The sequence below is a fragment of the Lutra lutra genome, chromosome 5, assembly GCF_902655055.1.
Source record: "Lutra lutra chromosome 5, mLutLut1.2, whole genome shotgun sequence".
NCBI lineage: Eukaryota > Metazoa > Chordata > Mammalia > Carnivora > Mustelidae > Lutra > Lutra lutra.
The window spans coordinates 69425516-69450327 of NC_062282.1; positions in this window are offsets into that span (position 1 = coordinate 69425516).

Genomic DNA, 24812 nt, shown 5'->3' on the forward strand with positions numbered 1-24812 from the left:
CTAGTTAGCTTTTACCCAAGCTGCTGGATCTACCACCTGTGTTATACTCAGAAAGCTGGCCGCTGAATCAGAAAATCATTAATCAATTTCCATAGAGCTAAAAATACGCTTACTTTGGTCTATTTCTGAACTCCACATAAACAGAACCATAAATTATATCCTGTTTTGTGTCAACAATGGACCATCAGTTGGTGAGATTCATTCACGCTGCTCTGTGCAGCAGTGGGACCATCTTTTTTCATTGTTGTGTAGCTGGGTAAGGTAGGCAGAATCATGTCTCCCAACTGTGTTAACATCCTGATACCTAGAACCTGTGAAAATGTTATGGCCCAAGGCAAAGGGGAAATTGATTTGCACATGCAATTAGGTGCTAATCAACTGACTTTAATGTAGGGAGATTCTTCTGATTATACAGGTGGGCGCATGGTAATCACGAGGGTCGTTAAAAGCGGAAGAGGAGGGGCGCCTGGGTGGCTCAGTGGGTTAAGCCGCTGCCTTCGGCTCAGGTCATGATCCCAGGTCCTGGGTTCGAGCCCCACATCGGGCTTTCTGGTCAGCAGGGAGCCTGCTTCCTCCTCTCTCTCTGCCTGCCTCTCTGCTTCCTTGTGATTTCTCTCTGTCAAATAAATAAATAAAATCTTTAAAAAAAAAAAAAAAGCGGAAGAGGAGGGACCACAGGTCAGAGAAGCTGTATGAGAAGGATTTGGCTGGTTTTGCCAGCCTTGGAGATGAAAGAGGTGGTCCAGGAGCGAAGAAATAAAAATGTATGAAATGCAGTAATGAAAAGTGAGTGTCCTCTAGAAGCTGGAAAACACAAGGAAACAGATTCTTCCTTAGAGCTTCCAGAAAGGAATATGACCCCGTCCACCCCTGATTTTAGCCCAGTACAGCCTGCATTGGACTTCTGGCCTATGAAACCATAAGAGATAACATTTGTATGGTTTTAAGCCATTAAATTTGTGATAGTTTGTACTAGTTTGGGGTAATTTGTGATTTTATAGAAAACTAATATGAAAGCGTTCTTATCTTCAGTCCCCTTGAGATTTTGGACCAGATAATTGTCATTACATGCTGAGTCGTGTAATAGGTGTTATGTGTTTTGTGTGTGTATGTGTCAGCAGCATCCCCGAATGCTACTTTCTAAATGCCATCAGCATGTCCACTAGTTGTGGTAATCAAAATGCCTTCCAGGCATTCAAGATCACTCCCAGATGAGAACCAACACGGCACAGCATTTTATTTTATAAATATGCCACAATTTAGCCAATCTATTACTTGAAGATTTTTTGGATTGCTTCTTTGGGTACCCTCTCTATATGTGTTTTGGTTAATATGTCCTGAAAAAGTGGAATCACTTGGTCACAGAGTATGCTTTTTGTACCAATCTGCCATTCTCTATGCAATGTGTGAAAATTCCTGTCACACATCGTTCTTGCTAATATTGAGCACTGCCTGCCTTTGTAATTTTAGCCGTTCTAGTGAGTGTGTACAGCATCTTCTTGTGATTTAAATTTGCATTTCCATGATACCTAAAACAATGATGCATCTTTCAAATATGGGTGTTCCCACTAGGATAGTCTTATTTAAGAAGTGTCTAATCAAGTCTTCAGCCCAGTATTTTTCCCCCATTGGCTTTTTTCTTTTTTAATATACACAGGTTGTTTTTATGTTCAGAAACATATTCTTTTTTGGGTATGAATGAATATACATTGACTGGGTGACTGACCCTAATTACCTCAGTGCCGTAAGGTTGTTATGTAATGGAATTGAAATTAAGTCTGGAATCTAGGTAAAACTCCTCTCAGGTGAGCATGTACCTTAATTTTTGTATTCTCAACACTGTGAGACTGCCCAAAATTCAGTTTTCCTTTGCAGAGGCTTTCCAATGTGATAGGTTTAGCCTCTGTCTCTGTGCAGCTGCCTGGAGGAGAAATGCCTTTCAGCGTCAGGCTCTCATCTCCATGCCTCCCTTCTCTTCAGCATCTTGTTCATCCCACATCTCATTTTTGTCCCTCTGGCTCTGTGCAGTTCCCCAAAGCTCTGCCGGCATCTCTGCTTCTTCTCTGTAGTTCTCCACCTAGTTTCCCTGCCCGCCTCCCCAGTAGTCCCAACAATAATTGTCCAGCACCTTGAGGGGAAAAGCAGAATTCAGGTCGGTTTGTGATCTTGTTTCTCCTGTTCAGGTTGCCGTGGGAACTCTTTAATACCTTCACACAGACAGTTTTTTATTTTGGAGCGATTTTGCGTTTGGCTAACTCTTCTCAATAGGAGAGTTGTTCGGCTGAATTCCATCCTAGCTGGATGCACAGGCACCACCGTGGAGGTTTAAAGCCCGAGATCTCACATTCGTTATAATCATCCCAAATTTCCTCCCTTTCATTTCACATCATTGTTCTCCACTAGTAGTGTAACCTTCCATAATACTAAACGGTTTCTGATGTAGCTTTTGTAGCCAGTGATAAGAGATTTTTTTAGGAAAATCACAGTCCTCTCAACTTCTGACTAAGCTTTGTACTGAGAACATAAAACTACAAGTTGGGTCTTTTCTTTCTTGTGTCATATGGTTAGAAGCAGTGAGCCACCTGCTGTGTTTTTGTCCTTCATGCTCAGTGGTTCATGGCAGAGCTACAAGGTCTCCCAAAGAGTTAATCTCATTTTGTGACCATACATGAAAATTGTTTTCCCATGGTCTCCCTGGACCACTTTCCTACCAGTTCATGCTCATCCAATCCTTTCCAGGTAACATGACTTGTCAGAGAGTCCCGTTTCCTGGAGCATTCTGGGAGTTACACACATGCCTGTTACTGAGAAATGCATTGTTTCACTTCAAAGGGAAAGGTTGAATCATCTTCCAGAATGGTGAAGAGAACCGAAGAAATGGAGTAGGTTCAATTTCTAGGGAAAAGAGATCAAAGCAATACCTAAGCCTCAGGCCAGTAAATTGCCTGCCACCTCTGCCAAGGTCAGGAGCCGTGGACTCTGAGTGGCTTGCCCCCTCTGTGTCTCCAGAGCTATTCCCCTCTGCCGCATTCCCCTCTGCCACGTCCTAGACCGGCAAAACAAGGGTCAAGCCAGGCTTGTCTCCCTCTCTTCATCACTTTTCAGTCCCGAGTCTTCTAAGAGTACACCTAACTGGCAAAATCCCATTCAGTTCTGACACCCTCCCTGCAAGAGACAAGGGATACACAGCCTCAGGTTTCCACCCTTTGCAGTTCAGGAAAGTATCTGAGAGCTGGAACTAATGACAAGCGAGTCTGCACTGTGCACAGATCCACTCATGACCTCTTCTCTAGGGCATCACGATTGTTCTTTTTTCACATTATTTGACCAGAATGTCTTGCTTACAGGCCCCTTCCACTGTGTGTCCATACTGAAGTGATTGTGTCCTCCAGACCCACTTCTCTCCTTGTTTTCTGCTTCAGAGAACAACACCGGCCCAAACCAGAGGCCAGGTGGGTAGCCTGGGTGCTTTCCATTTCTTTTTCATAAGAGCTTTCCAATCCAATTTAAACAAGCACCGGGTACAGGGATCCTGTGTCCTTAATATCATGCATTTCATCTTCTCCATTCTCTCTGCCACTTAATTCATGTGGACTTTTTCCTTTCTTTTCTTTATTTTCATGGGCTTTTCATTGTCCTTCTCTCCTCGTGACTCTCTTTCTATGTACTCCTCTCCAAACACAGCGTGTCCTCCAAACTACTGGTGGAGCTCTTTGTCATTTGCCCTGCCTATCCAGATGTGCAGCCTTCAGGATGGGTACGCGCCACATGGAACTACTAATAACTGAGTTCATTTTGCATTTTTCTACTTCTTTCACTTTCATTTCTAACATTCCCTCTGCCTGAAATTTCTTTTGATCTTTATTCTTTTCTTAAATCCTGCCCACTCTTTAAAACTCTGTTCAGGAGCGCCTGGGTGGCTCAGTCTGTCAAGTCTGCCTTTGGCTTAGGTGTCACGATCCCAGGGTCCCAGGATGGAACTCTGCTTTGTCATCAGGCTCCCTGTTCAGCAGGGAGCCTGCTTTTCCCTCTGCCCCTCCCCCCACCATACTTTCTCTCACTCTCAAACAAATAAAATTAAAAAAAAAAAATTCTGTTCATGTGAGACTTATTTCGTGAAGGCTTTCTAAACTTCCTCTACTTTAGGCATGCATAATCTATGACCGCTTCAGACAAGTGGTTCTATCAGCAAGGTTTCAGTGGTCTGTTTCTTTCCACTAGACTATCAGATCCTTGAAGGCAAGTATCTCATATATTAAACTTTGCTAACCTACAATGTAAAGTTACTAGCTGGAGTGAGTAGTCGGCATATTTGTGGAAAAAAAAATAGTGAGTAGAGTAGAAATCTTAGTAATATCTTGCAAGGCCTATAAATGAGATTATATTTTTGAGACAATTGCAAGTTGGAACTTAATAACCTATTTTCCATAATTAGTGCGTCTCAGCATTGACAGCGAGGAACAAAGTTGACTAACCTGAGCCAGGAAGATTTTGTCTGAAAAAAAATTATCTGTTCAAGCTAGGGTTAAAATATTTTTAGAAAATTAATGAACACCATTTCTCATAAAATTAGAATTTCACTATCTTTAACAGGACATAACCATGACTTTAAAATCTTCCAAAATGTTTACATAGTGAGGGGGAAAAAAACTGTAAATACAACAAACTATATTAGGATTAAATTCTCACATAGGTCCTTTTTTCTAAAGTATTAGAATTTTTAAGAAAAATTCTAACATTGTAAGGTGAGGTAAAAAAGTAGTTTACCTTTACTAAGCATATTCTTTTTTTCTTTTTTAAAAATATTTTATTTATTTATTTCTCAGAGAGAGAGAGAGCGCACAAGCAGGCAGAGTGGCAGGCAGAGGCAAAGAGAGAAGCAGGCTTCATGCTTAGCAAGGAGCCTGATGCGGGACTTGATGCTAGGACCCTGGGATCATGACCTGAGCCAAAGGCAGCGGCTTAACCGACTGAGCCACCCAGGCTTCTCTTTACTGAACATATTCTTTTTTTTTTTTTTAAAGATTTTATTTATTTATTTGACAGAGAGAGATCACAAGCAGGCAGAGAGGCAGGCAGAGAGAGAGGAGGAAGCAGGCTCCCTGCTGAGCAGAGAGCCCGATGCGGGGCTCGATCCCAGGACCCTGAGATCATGACCTGAGCCGAAGGCAGCGGCTTAACCCACTGAGCCACCCAGGCGCCCCTACTGAACATATTCTTAAATCAAACCACATTCCTTTAAAATTTTCTTGGGAGTAACACACCTCACTGATTTGACACACTTACTCTGAACATGTTACTGTCCTTTGTATACAAAGACCACACTATTGCCCACGGACCAGTAGAGCATTTAGTTTCCCTAAAGAGATAATAAGCATCCAATTGTGAAACTGAGTTGCATGAAGCATAGTCTTGGAGGTTCAAAAAAAACAGCATGCATTTTCAAAATGTCCAACTAAAATTACAGGTTTATCTCTGACTTAGAAGTAGAACAAAGCCAGGTCTCACCAAGTTGTTTATCAAACTGCATTCAAAGGAACACTGATAAGATTTTAATAGTAGTCCTTGAAAATGGCAATATGGCAAATAAACTTGGGATGCTGGGTTAAACAAATTTGCAATGACTTGGTTTTGTCTTTTATTGTGTTTGGTTTTTATAAGACTTCTAAAAGTCTTCATATGATGATAAGAATTTTGTGGATTCTCTAAGAAAGTATTAAAGGTTGCAGTGTCCCCAAATGTACATGACCATGGAATCGTCCCCACTCTTAAATATGCACACTTTTTTCTTCTTCTCAAATAACTTGTGTATATTCTTCTGACCTCAATTAGAGAAATGTCTTCCTAACAAAGAAATAAAAAATGACAGTTGCCAGGAAATCTTGACAACAGTATTTTACTAAAAAAAAAGTTCAAAACACAAAATTCGACCTGATGAATCAGAAAAAAATTTCTAGGGGGTTAGGGAGAGGGTGGTTGGGTTATGGACATTGGGGAAAGAATGTGTTATGGTGAGGTGAGTGCTGTGAAGGGTGTTAACCTTGCGATTTACAGACCAGTACCCCTGGGGCTAACAATACATTATATGTTAATAAAAAAATAAAAAATTATAAAAAAATAAATAAATCACAAAAAAAGAAAAAAAAATTCTGCAAAAATTTACCTTTGAAAAAAAACAAGTAATAAGTCCTTTGGGGTGCCTGGGTGGCTCAGTGGGTTAAGCCTCTGCCTTCAGCTCAGGTCATGATCTCAGGGTCCTGGGATCAAGCCCCATGTCAGGCTCTCTTCTCAGCAGGGAGCCTGCTTCCCCCGCCTCTCTCTACCTTTCTCTCTGCCTACTTGTGATCTCTTTCTCTCTCTGTTAAATAAATAAATAAAATATTAAAAAAAAAAAGGAAGAATGTCCTTCTACTGAGTCCCTTCTCTTTTCTCTTTCAGAGAAACAGTGGTTGGTTTGAAGAAAAGGTTTTCTTTTTTTGTCTGGCAGAATCGTACCTAAATTCTCAATAACTATTGTCAGAAATGGAAGTCCTCACCTTAGAACTCATTTCTGTATTCAGTAGCTGACGCAAACAGGAATAGCTCCCTTGAATCTAAACTAGTCAGGAGCTATGCTCCTGGTATGGTAACCTCTGAGAGGTTTGCTAAGTTCACTTTGAGTCTAAAAAACTGCACTACCGAATCCATAAATGAACCCATAAACCACTAGATGACAACTAAATACCAATTTCTGCTTACTGTAACTCATTCCTTTTTTGTCAAGATACTCCTATATTCATATTAAATATACCATTTAATGTGTAATTCTGTGATTTTTAATATATTTATCACATTGTGCAAGTATCAACTAATTCGAGAACATTCCAATCACCATCCTGAAAAATACCTCCTACCTGTTAGCAGCCACTCCCAGTTCCCCCCATTTGCTCACAGCCACTTCATGAATTTGCCTATTCTGGAATTTCATATGGATGAAATCCCAATAAGTGACCTTTTGTGTCTGGCTTCTTTCACTTAACTTAATGTTTTCGAGGTTGATCAATCAGTACTTTATTCTTTCTTATTTTTTGAATAATAGTCCATTGTATAAACATAACATATTTTGTTTATCCATGAATCCTTTAAGGGGCATTTTTTTTTTTTTTGGCCATTGTGAATAATGCTGCTATGAACAAGTTTTTATAGACTCATGTTTACTGTACAAGTGCTTGTGTGAACATGTGTTTTTGGTCTTCTTGCATATGTACCTAAGAGAAATTGCTTGGTCATAGAACTCAATGTTTACTTTTTGAGGAACCACCTAAGTCCTCTGCATGGAGGCAGCATGGACTTTTCCTCCCATCTGCAATGTATAAAGGTTCCAATTTCTTCATATCCTCGTCAACATTTGTTATTTTTCTAAAAATATAAATAACTCTCATAATTCAGCTATAAAAAGGCAAATAACCCAATAAAAATGGGCAAATGACTAAAATCAGCAGTTCTCCAGATAAGACAGACACCTGACAAATGAGCTCATGAAAAGAGGCTCAACGTCATTTGTCATGAAGGAAATGGAAATCGGAACCACCGGATACTGCACGTACTCCTTTTGAGCTTGAACAGGACAATACCCTATAATTTTTTTCTTGTTTTCCTTCAAGAGAACCGTAGTTAGCTCCAAGGCAACTAACTTCACCAAGTACTAAAACACCTGGTGATCATTGTGCTTCTCAGCCAGAGGCAATGATACTTAGCTTGACATCTCCTGATAAACTCTCCTCCTTTCTCTCTTCAGTAAGTTTCTACTTAATGCACACTATCAGAGATTGAGTCTATATTGTTCCCCGTATGTTTCCTGAATCCATGGCAACTTTCTGTCACCTTGAAGGGTTTAATTTTATATTTTTAAGAGAACACTTTACCTTTCAAGCAGTATTTGACTCCGTGTCCTTTCTATTGCCAGAACACCTACACCATTGTTTACGGGGGTCCTAGCGTATTACAGATAGTTTAATCTTTGATCCAAGAAACCTTCATTCTTAAATGGGTCATAGTTCTTTTCAAAGAGTATTCAAGAGCCTCAATTTTAAAATGCAGTTAAATATAACAATACTGCACTGGATAGAAATATGAAAGTGATATTTTAGAACATATCAGACAAGATATTAACATTTTATATCTAAAATTTATGAAAATTATAAGATCATCTTCATAATTATAGATGTTTTTGAGGAGTGGTTCTAATATATGCACAAACCTCACACACAGATGTTCATGTTTCTTTTTTTTTAATAGATTTTTTTTTAAAGATTTTATTTATTTGTTAGAAAGAGAGAGAGAGAGCACGAGCACAGGCAGAGTGGCAGGCAGAGGCAGAGGGAGAAGCAGGCTCCCCACCAAGCAAGGAGCCCGTTGTGGGACTCGATCCCAGGACGCTGGGATCATGACCTGAGCCAAAGGCAGCCGCTTAACCAACTGAGCCACCCAGGCATCCCCAGACGTTCATGTTTCTAATGAAATACTGGCAGAAAAGCCTTTAGAATAGGAAATAGTGACCTACTTAGTTTTTTCTGAATGTTCTATCTTTGAGACCAAAAAATTCACAGGTAATGTTGTCATGCAAAACATAATGGGAAGTACCTAGAAGAATCCTTCTATGTGCATGTTAAAATCTTTTCTTCATGACAAGGCATAATAAGTTCGTTTTTGTATATAAGCCTTGCTCTTTTTCGCATGCCAGTAAGAAAAATACAACATCATATAATTGCTTTAAAATAGGTCATTAAGAGTGTGGAATATATCTTTGCACAACGTTTTCACTTTTACAAAACTGCTTTATTTCCCAGTTTAGAAGAATTTGCTGAAGCATGCACATAGATGCTGGAGAATAAATTATGAGAGACCATACCGCAGTATTGATTTTCAAAGCTTATGTTTCTCAGTGGAATTTTGATGAATGTCTTCAATGTATATTTATGCATATTAACAACGTTTGAATTCCTTCTTGACTATAGTACTGCTTCTGAAATAGTGAGCTTTAAAGCAGACTTAAAAGGTTTCATTATGGGTGATGTTTTTCCCTTAATTTCTGGGCATACACTTGCTGTCACTCCTCATCCTCGGTGGCTATGTATATGCTAAAGAAAATAGTGTAAACTGTAGCTCCCTACTTGAAAATATTAATAACTCTGGCAAGGTTGAAATGTATTTTCTCTTCCTCACTTGCATCTTATTTTCTTCGATAGTCATATGCATTACATAACCTGTCTTGTTTCAGGGACAAGAAACTTTTCACTTTCCCCTGAGAATCTTTTCAGAAGGAAGAACCTATACCTCCTTCAAAACCAAGGTGTCCCATGTGTGGTGGCCTTTGTTCTATAATCCACTCTCGGTCCACCACAGACAGTCAATACTGAGGAGAAATATGCAAGAATAGTATCCATGACTTGAATATTCAAAGGACTTTTAAAGCAAAATTTATTTATTTCATTAGTCAGAGGCTACATTTTGCTTTTAGAATTCTAGCTCAACATGTGGTCCTCTATTAGGTATGCTGCTTTGTGATGATTTACATTTAAAAGGGCATGCAAAGTAATTTTAAAGATATTTTCATCTCCCCTCACTGCTAACAGATTCGAAAAATGAAATGTGTTTCCTCTATTACTGATTTTTATCGCTTTCCTTGTGGCAAATGCAAGTTCTTATCTCTTGACTTTTACTGCACGTCAGCATGTTCCTGTTTCATTTGCTCTGTCATCGAGCAGAGAGCTAAAAACTGATGGGAAAATGTGCAGTGGGATTCTAGAACTGTCCATGAACTGCCAGGTCCTCTTCAGCATAGTCCATAAGCGTTAGACCAATTCTCCATGTTCCCATTAAGTCTGACTGTACCCTGGATCTCTAGGGCTACAACACACATGGCACCCTTTGATCTTTCTTAAGAGCTTGTGCAATACTAGAAAAGAAAAAATTGTAAGGACCCAGTGGCCATGGACCATTATGGGAGCTACCATTAAATTTCTTTGCAACTTTCTGAAGATGGCCACTGAACCACTAACTCTATAACACTGTGTCAATGGAGACATTGACTGGATCCAAACATCACGGCTTTCTGAGATCTGTACTTTCTCCATACCTTCTCAACTGATATTTAAAAAGCAGGCACTTGGGACACCTGGGTGGCTCAGTGGGTTACGTGCCTGCCTTGGGCTCAAGTCATGATCCCGAGGTTCTGGGATCGAGCCCTGTATCAGGCCTCCTACTCAGCAGGAAGCATGCTTCTCCCTCTCCCCTCTCTCACTGTCTCTCTCTGTCATATAAATAAATTAATAAATAAATAATCTTTAAAAAATAAAAAAATAAAAAGCACATCCTTTTTCAAGGGAATTAAGAAATGTAGGTTTAAAAAAATAGAAATCAACATCAGAAAGTCAAAAGCATCAAAGTGAACAGATGAAAGAACACAGATTTTATGTTCTAATTCAATAGATAGTACTTATTGAACTCTCATTGTGTATAAGGCCATGTTTTAAGTGCTTTAAATGAATGACCTCATTGAGTCCTTCCAACATGCTAATGGAGGTAGATAATATTATCATCCCCATTTTATAGATAAGAAAGCTGATAATGAGTAGCATGCCCAGGATGTATGTTAGTAAGTGGTACTGTGATTAAGATTAAAATTTCTCTAAATTGACAAAGCTTCAAGACAGAAGACGCGGGTCTCCTTAGTTTAGCCTGTCTATTGAAACTAGATTCTAGGCTGCTTCTGTTATTTGCTGAGTAATTTATCTTCTCTGGAGGGGATGATCTCAAATATGAACTTCAGGTCACATATCATTTTGAAATTTTGCATAATATCTACCCCTTTAGCATAAAATATTTGTGATAACAAATGAAATAATGTGAGTTGTAGAAGAACATAAAATTATTAAATTGTAAATATTCATAAATGTGTGTGTAAACATCCATTTCTCATAAGAAATCTTTTTGGTAGATATAAAATGTACGTATATTTGGATAGGCAAAAATTATAGGCCAGTGAGTGGACAGTAAGTGAAAGAGAAAGGCACTTCTTCTCTCTGAGAATGGGCAATATTTATGAAGAAAACCAGTGTCTGTAAAAAGACAATGAATAAATATTTTGTATACAGTGCATAATCTTAAATATATTGCAGCTGTAAGAATGGAGAATTATCTGAAAATAGTAACACAAGTAATAGTCATTCTTGAGCAGAACATCTCGGAACAAGAAGAGGTGGTAGAAACATAGGAGATCCAGATGACCTGATAGATTAAAGAAGAGGAAACTCTCCCAGAATTCAACAAAAAGAATTATTGAAGCACTAACTTAGTATTCTAACTAAATTCTGCAAAAAAGAATGAAAAGTTTATACTAGAAATCAGCTATATATGATGAGTTATGATTTAGGCATTTGTGCTAAGCTCATTGTGTAAAAAAAAGTGGTATAGGTATCTTCCCAAAATTAAAGGAACCAGTCCTCCAGGTTATTCTGCTATAGGTAAAACCTGGATTTTATTACAATTCCAGTAAAAAGAAGAGAAATCAAGCTTTCTGGGATGAGGACTAGAACTCTTGGAGATGCAAGACTTGGGATGACACCAACTAAGGCGGTATGTGTCAGAAGTATTCTCTTGGTAGCAGGCAGAAATGGACAAGAAAGACCATATTTCTGTGGCTGCCATTCTGTGCCCTGCAGGATGTAGCCTTCCTGATGCTGGGGCTCCGAGTGGGTCGAGGAGAGAGTCTGACTTGCCTGTAGGGGCTGCATGTGAACTGGAACACACATTTGTTGAACTCCTTTTCCATCTTTCTGCAGAAAGCACTTTGGAAGCAGCTTGTTCTGAATTCCATCCTGTGTGTCCAGTTAGTACAGAAGAAACAGGCAAAGAGGTTGAGTTTAATGTCTTTTGACACATGGAAGGCAGTATACCATAGAAGAACAAAGATAATGGGTCTGCTGGCCTCAAATTGAGGATCTGGAGGTCTAAGTCCCAAAGACAGATGGATCACTGATTATATGGCCTTGGTACCATGCTGCTTGGAGGCCCTTCTAATCTAGAGGCATCATGTGCCAAGCCTGTCGTCCAAGCAAAAACTTCAGCTGTACTATCGCCATCACAAAAGGCAGCAGCGTGGAGAAGAGATATAATGCACTGCTCAAAATCTACAACGCTGGCAGGGAAAGAAGCATGCCAAAGGGATCTATGGCTCCTAATCATGTTTACCCCAGGAAGAATAAAAAATGTTGGGACATCTCAGGATTGGTCAAAATCACAGAGCAACTGAAAAATACTCAAGATGCCTAGGGGTGCCTGGGTAGCTTAGTAGTGAAACGTCTGCCTTCCACTCAAGTTGAGCCCACATCGAGCGACCTGCTCTTCAAGAAGCCTGTTCTCCCCCTCCCACTCCCTCTGCTTGTGTTCCCTCTCTGTCAAAAAAATAAATAAAATCTTAAAAAGAAAAGAAAAATACTGAAAATACCAATATCTCCCCAGAATCTTCTACACAAGCTCAAGTTCCAAGAAGAAAACACCAGAACATAGTAGATGAAATCTGGGGGACCAGCAGTTCATAGGGGCTGATAGACACCAATCTGGTATTCTCTGAGGCTCTCCTTCAAGAAGGAACACCAGCTTGAACACCAAATATCCTGTAGTTCCAGTGTGGAGGCAAATTTTGCTCCAAGGAAACAGGAATAATTAATATTAAAATGCCTAGGAAATAAGAAGTGGGTGTAATAGAAATTGATACTGAATTTTTCCTACATGTGTATTGTTTTTCACTCAATAGGAGAAGCTTTTTTTACAACCTTGTATGGATGCTACCAAAAATATAAAAAGTAAATTAATAAAAAATATATAAAACCAGGAAATAACTGACTCAGGTAAGCTTCTGTAACAATATACTACCATAGTAAGATTCATTTTTATCAGGGGGTATTAGAGCAGGGGATGCTGGCATACAAAATTCTTTCTCTAGTAAATGAAGCAGACACGGTCAGAGTCACTGCTAATCTAGAAGTATCTTTTGTGATGACAAGAAAACGATGCCCCCTCTGGGCAATATAGCTTTGCGAATCTTCAGTATGGAGAGCAGGCTATGTCTTTGGGCTAATTAAAAACTGCAACTGTCCCTATGGGTGAATGCAGTCCCGTGATGGGCTCCTATTGGCAAGAGAGCTGCAAACTGGATTGTAGCTCTTGCTTGCTACCTTGGCAGGATACTGTTGTGCAGTCAGCGTTCCATACAATCGTATGTGACATCAGTGCCTATACTTTAATCACATTTTTATAAACAAAAAGCACAGAAAGTACATGCATGAAAATTGGATTGTGGAATTGTGTTATTTTTATGTGTTTTTAAATTATCTGTAAGTTACCAAATATTCACAACAAACCAGTATCATTACTGAAATAAGAAAAACAATAGTAAAAATTATTGATTTGCAAATCCCCTTTCATTTGGCATCTTTTATCTCATCCCATTATTTTTGTCATTTGTCTTTACTTTCTGTTACTGTCTCTTGTTCAAGTTGTTATATTTTAAATGAATTCTGATAGTTGGCATTTGCCTGGGAGTGTTTAATCAGTGGCACTAGATATTCCTTCAAGTAGTGGGGTGTGGAAAAAAGCAGACTTCGAATCTTGGGTCTAATACTTTCTAATTTGGTCATCATGGTCATTTATTCTAAACCTCAAATTCTTCATCTTTAAAATATTTAAGTAGTAATATTTAAGTAGTAAGATTACAAAAAAGGATACAATTAATGTACATAATATAGCTATGCATAAGAGGTTTTAATAAATTATCATTACCACTACATCTGAATTTCTTCAAAACTGATTATATCCAGAGTCTCCAATGGCTCCTGGTGGCGCTAACTGGTCATTCATCTCAGGTGAACGTGCACTTGAAGTAACTCCTAAAATATGTTGGTTTCAAGTCATTGATTTCATTTCTCCTGAGTATATGCAGCTGAATTTCTTAGGGTTGGGATGAGAATTAGCTGAACTACTGAAAACCGGAAAGAAGTGTTTGTCTAGAGTATTGATAAGCATGTGCTGATATTAACAGTAGGGATAGTTTTGCTAAGTGGTGATGCTGCACAGAGGTAGCAGAAGCAGGAAGGAGAGGAGACAGCAGATGAGAAGTAGAGATACACTGGCTGAGACTATACCTGCTACCTACCTGAGTGAGAATAAAGAGTCAACCACCGGTCTCTAGGTTATTAGCTCACTTAGAAAACAGCACAGAAGACAGCTGAGAAACAACCTTGTAGAAAGAGTCAAAGTTCTCATTACTACAGCCAATTCCACAATTTCTAAATTTGCGATCTTTGGCTAGGCGCAAACTTCCAGATTGCCAGTGTTATTTCTAAAATTTGAAAAAAAAAATAATTATTTGAATTGACTGAGGATCAAGAGAGACATATTTACAAAATTGCATTTTAAAATATTCTGCTTATGTGTGAGTTAGTATTACCTAGAGTCACACTGGCAGTCTTCCTCTCCCTTGACTAAGGCTTCCCAGGAGCTGTGTTAGAAGACCAAGGCCAAAGTTGCAGTGGATGTGCTAGGATGTTTATGCATTCACTGATGAGACAAATGCTTATTCACTATTTATTGTGTGCCAGAAACACAGAGTAGGTAGTGATAAAGCATAGGCCTACGGTGGTAAATAAGCCAAGATAATACTATTCCTCACCACTACAAACTATACTACGCAAGTTCTAAGAAGGGAATTGTAGGCTTCTGTGAGATGGGGCACAGGATCTGGCCAGGTAGTTCTCAAGAGACAAGTGACATGAAAGCCAAATAACAAAGGGGTGTTAATGAGTCTAAGAGAAAGAGTCTTCTCACAGGGAGGAGTGTACAAAGATCCCTGAAATCAAGGGAGCTTGGGCATTACAGGAACTGGAAGGTTAGTGAGGCTGAAACATGGAGGCAAAAAGAATGAGCTAAGATTGAGATGTCTGAGTCCATGCAGCCATTGCCTGGCTGCACTAAGGATTTTGGTGTTGAGGCAGAATGCAATAACCATATATTCAGTTGCACAAGACTAGTGATATAGGAGTATGAGAGAAGGACATAGAAAAAGATATTTAGTTAAATCAATGGATTTGCTAAAAGTTAGAGATATATGGATGATAGAGCTGGGGGCATAACACATATTTTCTAATTCTCTGCCTATATATTTCGGTGGATAATGGTCCCATTTACTGGGGGCCAGACTTGGGGGAAAGATCATGACTTCAATTTAGGCATGATGAGTCCAAAGTGATTTTGAGATATCTAAGGGGATGTGCTAAGTAGATTAATGGAAATTTGGGTCTGGCATTCAGAAGAAGAGATCTGGGCTGAAGTGTTACTAGATCCTTATCCAAGGACACCAGGGTTAGAAGCCATGAGCACAAAGATGGAATTCCATGAAACAAAGACTACAATTAAAAGGGAAGAACACTTGAACTAAGCCTAAGACTAAACTGACTGCTATGTGAGCTATATGGTCCTTACTTAATCTGCTACATAATTTAAATGATCTCTGGGCATCTGGGTGGCTCAGTCATTAAGTGTCTGCCTTTGGCTTGGGTCATGATCCCAGGGTCCTGGGATAGAGCCCTGCATCGGGTTCCCTGCTCAACAGGAAGCCTGCTTCTCCCTCTTCTGCTCTCCCACCTTGCATTCCCTCTCTCACTGTGTCTCTGTCAAATAAATTTAAAAAATATCTAAATGATCTCTGAAGAATAAACGGCCATAAGTTGTCTAGTTGGATGCCAACCAGTCCCTAACTCAATTTTCAGAAGTAAATTGCATCAATTATGCTTCTTTTATAGCTTGGCAATACTCATGCTATGATCATGGCATTTTTTTTAGTCCATCTATTTTGTTGTTATTTGTTAGCACTTTAGATTATTAAAAAGACATGCAGCTTGTTTTAGAGAGCGGATCACTTACCAAAATTGTGCCTTGGTGCTAGAAACATAACTTAGAAAAATAAATGGGAGGGGTGCCTGGGTGGCTCGGCCATTGAATGTCTGCCTTTGGCTTGGGTCATGGTCCTCGGTTCCTGGGACCCATCCCTGTGCTGTGCTCCTTACTCTGCAGGAAGCCTGCTTCTCCCTTTCCCACTCCTGCTGCTTGTATTCCCTCTCTGGCTGTCTTTCTCTGTCAAATAAATGAAATCTAAGAAAGAGAAAGAAAGAAAGAAAGAAAGAAAGAAAGAAAGAAAGAAAGAAAGAAAGAAAGAAAGAGAGGAAAGAAGGAAGGAAGAAAGAAAGAAGAAAGGAAGGAAGGAAGGAGAAAGAAAGAAAGAAAGGGAAATGGGAAAGAATGCAAGATTCTTTGATGTAAAAACCTAGAAAATAGTATACCAATTGGTATACCTTCTAAATGCTTTTCTAAGGTTAAAAATGGAATCTCAGAGCAGATTACAAACTTTCTAACTGTTAACATTGGAAACCATTCCAATAAGTTGGTTGCAACACTGCCTAACTCACTATTAAGGTTCCCTCCATTCATCTCACTGCCATTCTTTCAACTGCCATAAACAAAGTCATTACAAGGGTGACCATGGGAACCAGATATAGAAATGCCAATCTCAGCCTGCTTGGGTCTACGAACAACCACACCCTTTCATTGGCCTAGCCAGGACCAGTAAGATAGCAAGAAAAAAATGTCTATTAAACTGGCCCACTTTAAAGTTGGGTTAACTGGTTATTGAAAAGTAATCCTACTTTAATCAAAAGGTCATTTGTTGATCTTTTCAAAGTCAATTATGTAATCCTGGTGAACCATCAAGAGAGATGGCTATCTAGCTCAGTTCAGCCTGTTCCAAAGAAAAGGTTATTTAAGAAACCGAAGGAGCTGAGCAGTCATTTAGATCAACCAGTGACACAGTTGCAGTGAATTATTACACAAAAGAAAGGTGTATTTATTGTGACATTAAGGATACAGTTTTGGAACATTTTGTCAAGAAAGAGTTCGTGGAGATTCTAGTAACCCAAATGATAGCATAGCATTCATGTTACTATTATCTATCAATTTTTCTCCTGTTTATTGATGGATTAATCAAAGATGCCCATAGAAAGTCAGATTCTTTCCCTCCAGCTTCAGTTAGGTGAGATTTTTATATGATCCTAATGACAAGTACACAAATACAAAGTGATAGAGCAAAAACCAACCTCTTAATCTATAATTGCTGACATTGATGGATACTCAATAGCTATTTATCAGAAATGTAAGTATTTATAAATTTTATCATTCTAAAATTTTGAAAAAAATTCAAAGTGCCAAAATTGCAAAAATATGCATACTACTGAAACTAGCTGGAGAAAAAACTAGAGATCTTAGAGATCTTAGAAATACTGTCATGCATTTGTAGGAGATGAAAATGTAACTCTACACCATGAAAACAAAGAATATTAAAGGGAGAGAACAATGGAAAGGAAAACAGTGAAATAGTATCACATGTAAATAAAAGGCATTAATTAAGTTGCAGGAGCAGAACATAATAAACAACAAAGAATTAAAAAAAAACAAAACATAGACATTATCATGTAAAATAAATGGGAGAGAGCTAAACCCATATAAAAATAATAGGATTTTGAGTAACTATGAAATTGTTCTGGAGATAGATATATATATTTTGGTAGGCATATTATGAACCAAGTTATTTGGAGACCAATATTGAAAGAATACCTCAGCAGTGGAACAACAGAGAAGTTATTTGTGGATGATACCACCCTCTCCCCCACAAAAAAGAAGGATAATCCTATTTTTTAAAGTTTTATTTTGACAGCAATGTAATATTTGCTTTTAAAACAAATAGAATAGGGGTAAAATGCTATGGAGTTTAGAATAATAGTTAGAGAAAAGGTTGAAAGTAGAGCTACCCTACAACCCAGCGATCACACTACTGGGTATTTACCCCAAAGATAAAATCCAAAGGGGCACGTGCACCCGAATGTTTCTAGCAGCAATGTCCACAATAGCCAAACTATAGAAAGAGTCCAGATGTCCATCAACAGATGAATGGATAAAGAAGATGTGGTGTATATATATAGATACATATAGATATAGATACATATAGACATAGATAGATATTGCCATATATATACTGCAATATTACTCAGTTATCAAAAAAGTGAAATTTGCCATTTACAAGGATGTGGATGGAACTTGAGGGTATTATGTTAGGTGAAATAAGGCAAACAAAGAAAGACAATTATCATGTGTTCTCACTCATATGTAGAATTTAAGAAACAAAACAGAGGATCATAAGGGAAGGGAGGGAAAACTAAAACAAAAAAAAAAATCAGAGACAAACCATAAGAGACTCTTAATCATAGGAAACAAACTGAGGGTTGTGGAGGGGAAGGGGTTGAAGGGATGGAGTAATTGGGTGACAGGCATTAAGGAGGACACGTGATATAATGAGCACTGGGTGTTATACAAGATTGATGAGTCACAGACCTATACCTCTGAAACTAATAATACACTATATGTTAATTAAATGAATTTAACAAAAAAAGAATTGTAGTTGGGGAAAAAAGAGAAAAAGCAAACTCATCATTTATTTATATTAATAAAATTCTCTGACATGCACATCCTTTAAAAACTCACCTTTGGGAAAGAATGATTTCAAAGGAGGTTGAAGTTCTTTCTGATACACAATCCAAACAAACAAGCAAGGACACATAAGGTCCAAAATATTTGTAGGCATCAATATATGTTCTTCCACCAGTTATCTGTTAAAAAGTACCTTTGAGTTTTGAAAAGTAAATACAGGTTACAAAGTTAATTTGGACTTCACCTTAATGAGAAATAGAGATCTGAATGTTCCGAAGTCAGGAATTATTACAACTCTAATACTGGCTAACATTTATTAAGGGATTTGGGTCAGGCACCGTGCTAAGGAATTTACATGCTTTTGCAGAAACTGTAATTAACCAGATTTCCACAGGTGACGCATCTGAATGTAGACATTGTAACCCAGTCACCCAAGGCTGCTCAGAAATGGAGACTGTTTGCAAACTGAACAGTCGGATGCCAGAGCCCATAGGCTTCCCCTCTGTGCTGAATTTGGTGACAAACTAGCAAGAGAGAGACTGGAAACTCAGTGTATAGCCATCTAGCACTGAACTACTTAGGCCTATGTCAGAAAATGTCTGGTTCCAATTTTATTATATTTTGTTTTTTGAGTTTGAAATGCATATGGCAAGAAATTCCGAAGTACTAATGGGAATGCTAACTCAGTAGCATGCCTATACAGGACAGGCAGGCTGGCACGAATATGGAAGTTAGCTGTGGTTTGCCTCCAAAGAACATGGAGCCACCATGGCCACAAGGTTTGCACCTGAGTCTCCCTCAGAGGGACCTGCTTTCCCATCACACCCAGAAGGAATTGTCTCACAAATCATCATACGTAATATTAATAAGACAATAGCAACAATGACAAAAATAACAAGCCCATGGTAGGATATTTGTGGAACATTTTTAGGGAGACAGAGGAAGGAGCTAGCATTTCATGGTTCAGAGTCAAGTTCTCACAGATCGCTTAACCATCTCTTCTCTTTTTCTCTCTGAATACCACTGCCAGTGTTCCTACAGCCTTAGTGTCTCTCCTTGCCTTCTCTTTCAGCTGTTTTCAGGAACCCTCTTACCTGTATTTCTTCTTCTTCCCTGAACTCTGAGTCTTCCCCTGAGTGTTTCTCTTTGCCTTTCTTCTATAACACAATGCATCCCTCTCCAGGATCCACAATTTTCATGTTCATTTATCATCTTGCTTAACGAAAAAACATCTCTGGACTGATTCTTTAAGAAGGTTCAGAGTAGTAGGGAGGATATGTCATGACTAATAACTTATGATATTTTCTCTAGTCACACTTGGGACCTCCACAATCTGAACAGATACATGTCACCTCTTACCCTGTTTCTTGTACATTTTGTTCCATCCACACTGGCTTCTGTGCTGACCCTTGGACCTGCCAGACACACCTTTGTTTGGTTTTCTCTCCCTGAAATGTTTTCTCTGAAATGTTTCCCATGTGGTTTACTTCCTCATCTCCTTCCTTTTTGACAAAAGTGATGTTCCCAGGGAGACCCCAGATTTCAATCCCTGATATTTCCTCCAGGCTTTCTTTGCAGCACTTAGCGTTCTCTAACATAGTATGTGTTTTACTTACTTGTCTATTTTATATTCATTTCCCCTTTATAAAGCATAGGAAGGTAGGGTCTTCTGTCTTCTATTTTTATACTACTCTGTCTTTAGAGCAAAGAATAGGCCTAACATGTAGTCAGAACTCATTATATATTTATGGTTGATTGTATCTAAGTGCCCACATGTTGGTGATGGATGAATTTTTCAATTAATGACTGCTTGATTTTCTGAGGAAATAAATACACTTGTATGGAATCAGAAAAGTTAAAGAATTTAAATCAGAGAATTCAAGCGAGCAGAATTTGAGAGTTGAGAGGTCATTTTCTTCAACCTTCCAGGTTTACAGACAAGGAGATTGGGGCCCACCCAGATCATAAGGTTTTATGGATCCAGTGACTCTCACACCACAAGTGAGAAACAAAGTTGCAATAATAATCTAGTCATCTCAAACCATAAGAGACTCTTAATCTCACAAAACAGACCGAGGGTTGCTGGGGGGAGGGGGGTCGGGAGAGGGTGGTAGGGTTATGGACATTGGGGAGGGTATGTGCTATGGTGAGTGCTGTGAAGTGTGTAAACCTGGCAATTCACAGACCTGTACCCCTGGGGCTAAAAATACATTATATGTTTATAAAAAAATTTAAAAATTTATAGAAAAAAATAATCTAGTCATCTGACCTCTAAGTCCAGTGCCCTGTCACATGTGAAGATAAATTTTAGTAAAAAAATTAAATATATTTCATATTCTGAAGTTTACTTTATATACAGATATTGATCAGAATATTCGAATAAACCTCCCAAAATCTTAGCTTAGTGTTGCTGTCATTTTCAGGGCTTATACCTAGGTAGCTTCTGGCTTTAGGCTGGTTTATTGTCAAAGCCCCTGCAACTTGTGTTTTGGCTGCTGGATATTACTTCTCACTGAATGAGGCACAGGTGATCTTTTTAATTCCACTAAGCTGCTGAAGCTAATAAAAGTAAAGGTCTTTTTGCCTCTGTAGCACTCCTGTTGATATAGAAATGTTTTTCCTATGTTCTCTTGCACTAAATCCTCTTGTTTCTTAATTACCCAGAGGATGGAAAACCAAAAGAAAAGAGCATTTGTGTCCAGCCCCTCCTGGAACAGGGGGAAATAGTTTCCAAACTATTTCTACTTGTAAAATAGATTTAATAAGTAAAAAAAAAGAAAAAGAAGAAAGAAAGAAAGAAAACAAACCAAAAAACTCTTTAACTTCAATCTTCCTACATTATTTGCCATTTAAAAGTGACTCAGAAACCATCTTTGTTTTTGGAAGAGGCAAAACAGAAATTCTGGGCTTTTGTTGTTTACATTGGTGGGGGTAACAGATCTTTTTTTTTTTTTTAATTTACTGTATACCTTAATAGCAGAATGGGCTATGTTTTTAAAACAAAATGTAATTAATGGTTTTAGCCTAAGAGAGATGTAATCATAGCTCAGTAGTCTGGAACATTTAGAGATAAGGAACCAGAAAAAATACCTTGGCTGAGAGCACATAGCTAGAAACTGGCATAATTTAAAGGTTTTTTTTTTTTTTTTAAAGATTTTGTTTATTTATTTGACAGACAGAGATCACAAGTAGGCAGAGAGGCAGGCAGAGAGAGAGAGGAGGAAGCAGGCTCCCCGCAGAGCAGAGAGCCCGATGCGGGGCTCGATCCCAGGACCCTGGGATCATGACCTGAGCCGAAGGCAGAGGCTTTAACCCACTGAGCCACCCAGGCGCCCAGGTTTTTGTTTTTTTTTTTAAGATTTTATTTATTTATTTGACAGAGAGAGAGAGAGAGAGATCACAAGTAGGCAGAGAGGCAGGCAGAGAGGGGGTGGAAACAGGCTCCCCATTGAGCAGAAAGCCTGAAGCGGGGCTCAATCCCAGGACCCTGAGATCACGACCTGAGCGGAAGGCAGAGGCCTAACCCACTGAGCCACCCAGGCACCCCATAATTTGGGTTTTAATTCAGATCACTGTGATTCCAATATCTAAGCACTTTTGACTATGTTATGGCCCTAAAGGAGAATTGTCATTTCCCTGAAGAGTAATATCAACAGCTCCTAAACTATTTTTAAAGAAATTTTATATATTTTTAAACATTTAATTAGATTTTAGATGCATAGATCCTCAAGACTGGAAATCTCTGGTGTCATCTAACCATCCTCCTTTCATCAGCTTCAATCTCTTACACCATACCTGGGCAACTGAGCCTTTGGTCTCTTGCTGAACAACTCAAGTGATTTAGTCACTACCTCCAAAATAGGTTTCAGTATAACTTTAACTATTGGAATAGTCATTTATTTTGACATAGGTGTTATTTTTTTTTTTAAGATTTTATTTATTTATTTTCAGAGAGAGAGAGGGAGAGAGAACAAGCACAGGCAGACAGAATGGCAGGCAGAGGCAGAGGGAGAAGCAGGCTCCCTGATGAGCAAGGAGCCCGATGTGGGACTCGATCCCAGGACGCTGGGATCATGACCTGAGCCGAAGGCAGCCACCTAACCAACTGAGCCACCCAGGTGTCCCGACATAGGTGTTATATTACTAAAACTTTTGAGTATTGTGTGTGGTCTTGAGACCCAAAATTTACCTAGTTCATCAAAAGTATCTTTTCTCTCATTTATCAACCTTCTTCCAGAGTATGGAATCAGAACAGAACACAATACCATAAAACTTCAGTGTCATGTGTTTGGGGAGCAGCATGGTACAAAAATTAAAATGCTGGGCAGTAATGTTACCAGGTTAAGGAAATTTTAACCATGATGTACCTGGAGTCCAAGGGTCTGTCTCCTGGTCCAAATCTACCTTGATCCCTGCTGCGTTTTGGTGCCACCTGGTGGTGAATGCTCTTGGACAGATACTGTGATGTGCACCCTAGGTCCTCAGGGGATTAGTAAAAAGACTGATTCAAACAATAACACAAATAAGCTCATGATAGCAGACTGGTAATTTCAAAGAATAAGAACAGTGATAAAGAGAATAGAACAAAAAAATTTCATTGGAACTGGAAGCCTCTTTACAAAAGTGACATTTAAAATGTAAATGATTAAAGGAGTCAGTCTTACCTGCAGTTAATGGAAAGGGAAGTAGCAAGTACAAAGAGCCTGAGGAATATAGACACCATGTATTTTTAAAAACTGCAAGAAAAAAATAAAGCTGCAAGAACCTCAGTGAGGCTGACAAGTTGTTAGTAGAAGGAGCGGTTAATAAGAGAGTCATTTTTCACAGCAGAAGTAGCCAGAAACCTGAATTGAAGGATCTTGAAAAGATCAGAGGTTCTCAGACTGCAGTGGGAAGCTGTTAAGGTTGGGATTGATATTACTGAAGGGAAAGCAAGAGTAAAAGCCAGGAGACCAGTTAGGAGATTATTGAAATGGTTCAGATGAGCAGTGCTGGTGGCTTGAACTAGAATGGTAACAATGGATAAGAACAGACACGATGGCTCATTTGTTGGGAATTTCCTTTCTGTTGGTTTCATTTGGTTTTCTCTTTTTGCACTTAGGTGGTCTGTGAACATGCCCTGTATTTTAGAATGAAGAAAATGAGATAATTTTAAGTACAGTTTGTTGAGCTAAAAATGAAGATTTTTGGTCTTGTTTTGGTTGGTTTATTTACCTAGATAGACTGTCAGAGATAGGTCTCTAAATTGCAAGTGTATCCACTAAAACTCTAGCATTATTTGTGTGACGTTAGAAAGTAAGAGGAGACTGGGACACCTGGGTGACCCTGTTGGTTGAGCATCTGATTCTTGATCTCAGCTCAGGTCTTGATCTCACCATTGGGAGTTCGAGCCCTACACTGGGCTCCGCACTGGGCATGGAGCCTACTTCAGGAAAAAAAAAAAAGAAGAGAAAACACTGCAGTCTTCTCATGTCAAACTGACCATCAGACCTCCAAGCATCTGCTAAAGAAGAGAAAGGAAAGAGGCTTAAAAAGGATCTTTTCTTCTTTCTTTCTTCCCTCAAGTTGTTCAGCTTCTTCTCAGATGTGAATAAAAAAAGTGAACAGAGATACAATAGAATCTCATGAGTAAGAGCACAGACTCTGATAAAGACTGCCTAATCAGTTCTACCACGTACATGGGCAAGTTACATAACCTTTTTGTGCCTCAATTCTACATCTATAAAATGAAGATAAAAATAGAACCCATTTCATGGACTTGTTCACATAATGAAATGAGTAATATAAGGTAGGTGTTTGGAAGAATGTCTGGCATATTAGCAGTGTTAAAAAAAATAGTAGCTTTTAAGTTTGAGAAAGATCAGTACAGGGTTATTAAATAATTTGAAAATAAAATTGTCACCAATAGGAGGGTTATATATTTAAAGTAAGAATAAAAGGACAGTGTTTCAACTGTTTCTATCTGCTACCTGGAGATGAGTCACATACTGGAAATACTTTCTTGCCAACTTGAACACCCAGAAAGTCCAACATCAGCAAAAGGATAAAATGAAAGGAACATCTAGGGTTTCCGCTTACGTCCCCTTTTCTACTAAGAATTGAAGGGAGAGGCTCTTGGTAGATGTTTTCTATTTTTCCAAAGATGGAAATCTTTTGAAAGAACCTCTGCACTTAAGAGCCTTTGACACCTCTGATCAGTGTATTGCTAATAAGGAAGAGAACAAATAGGAAAATACTCT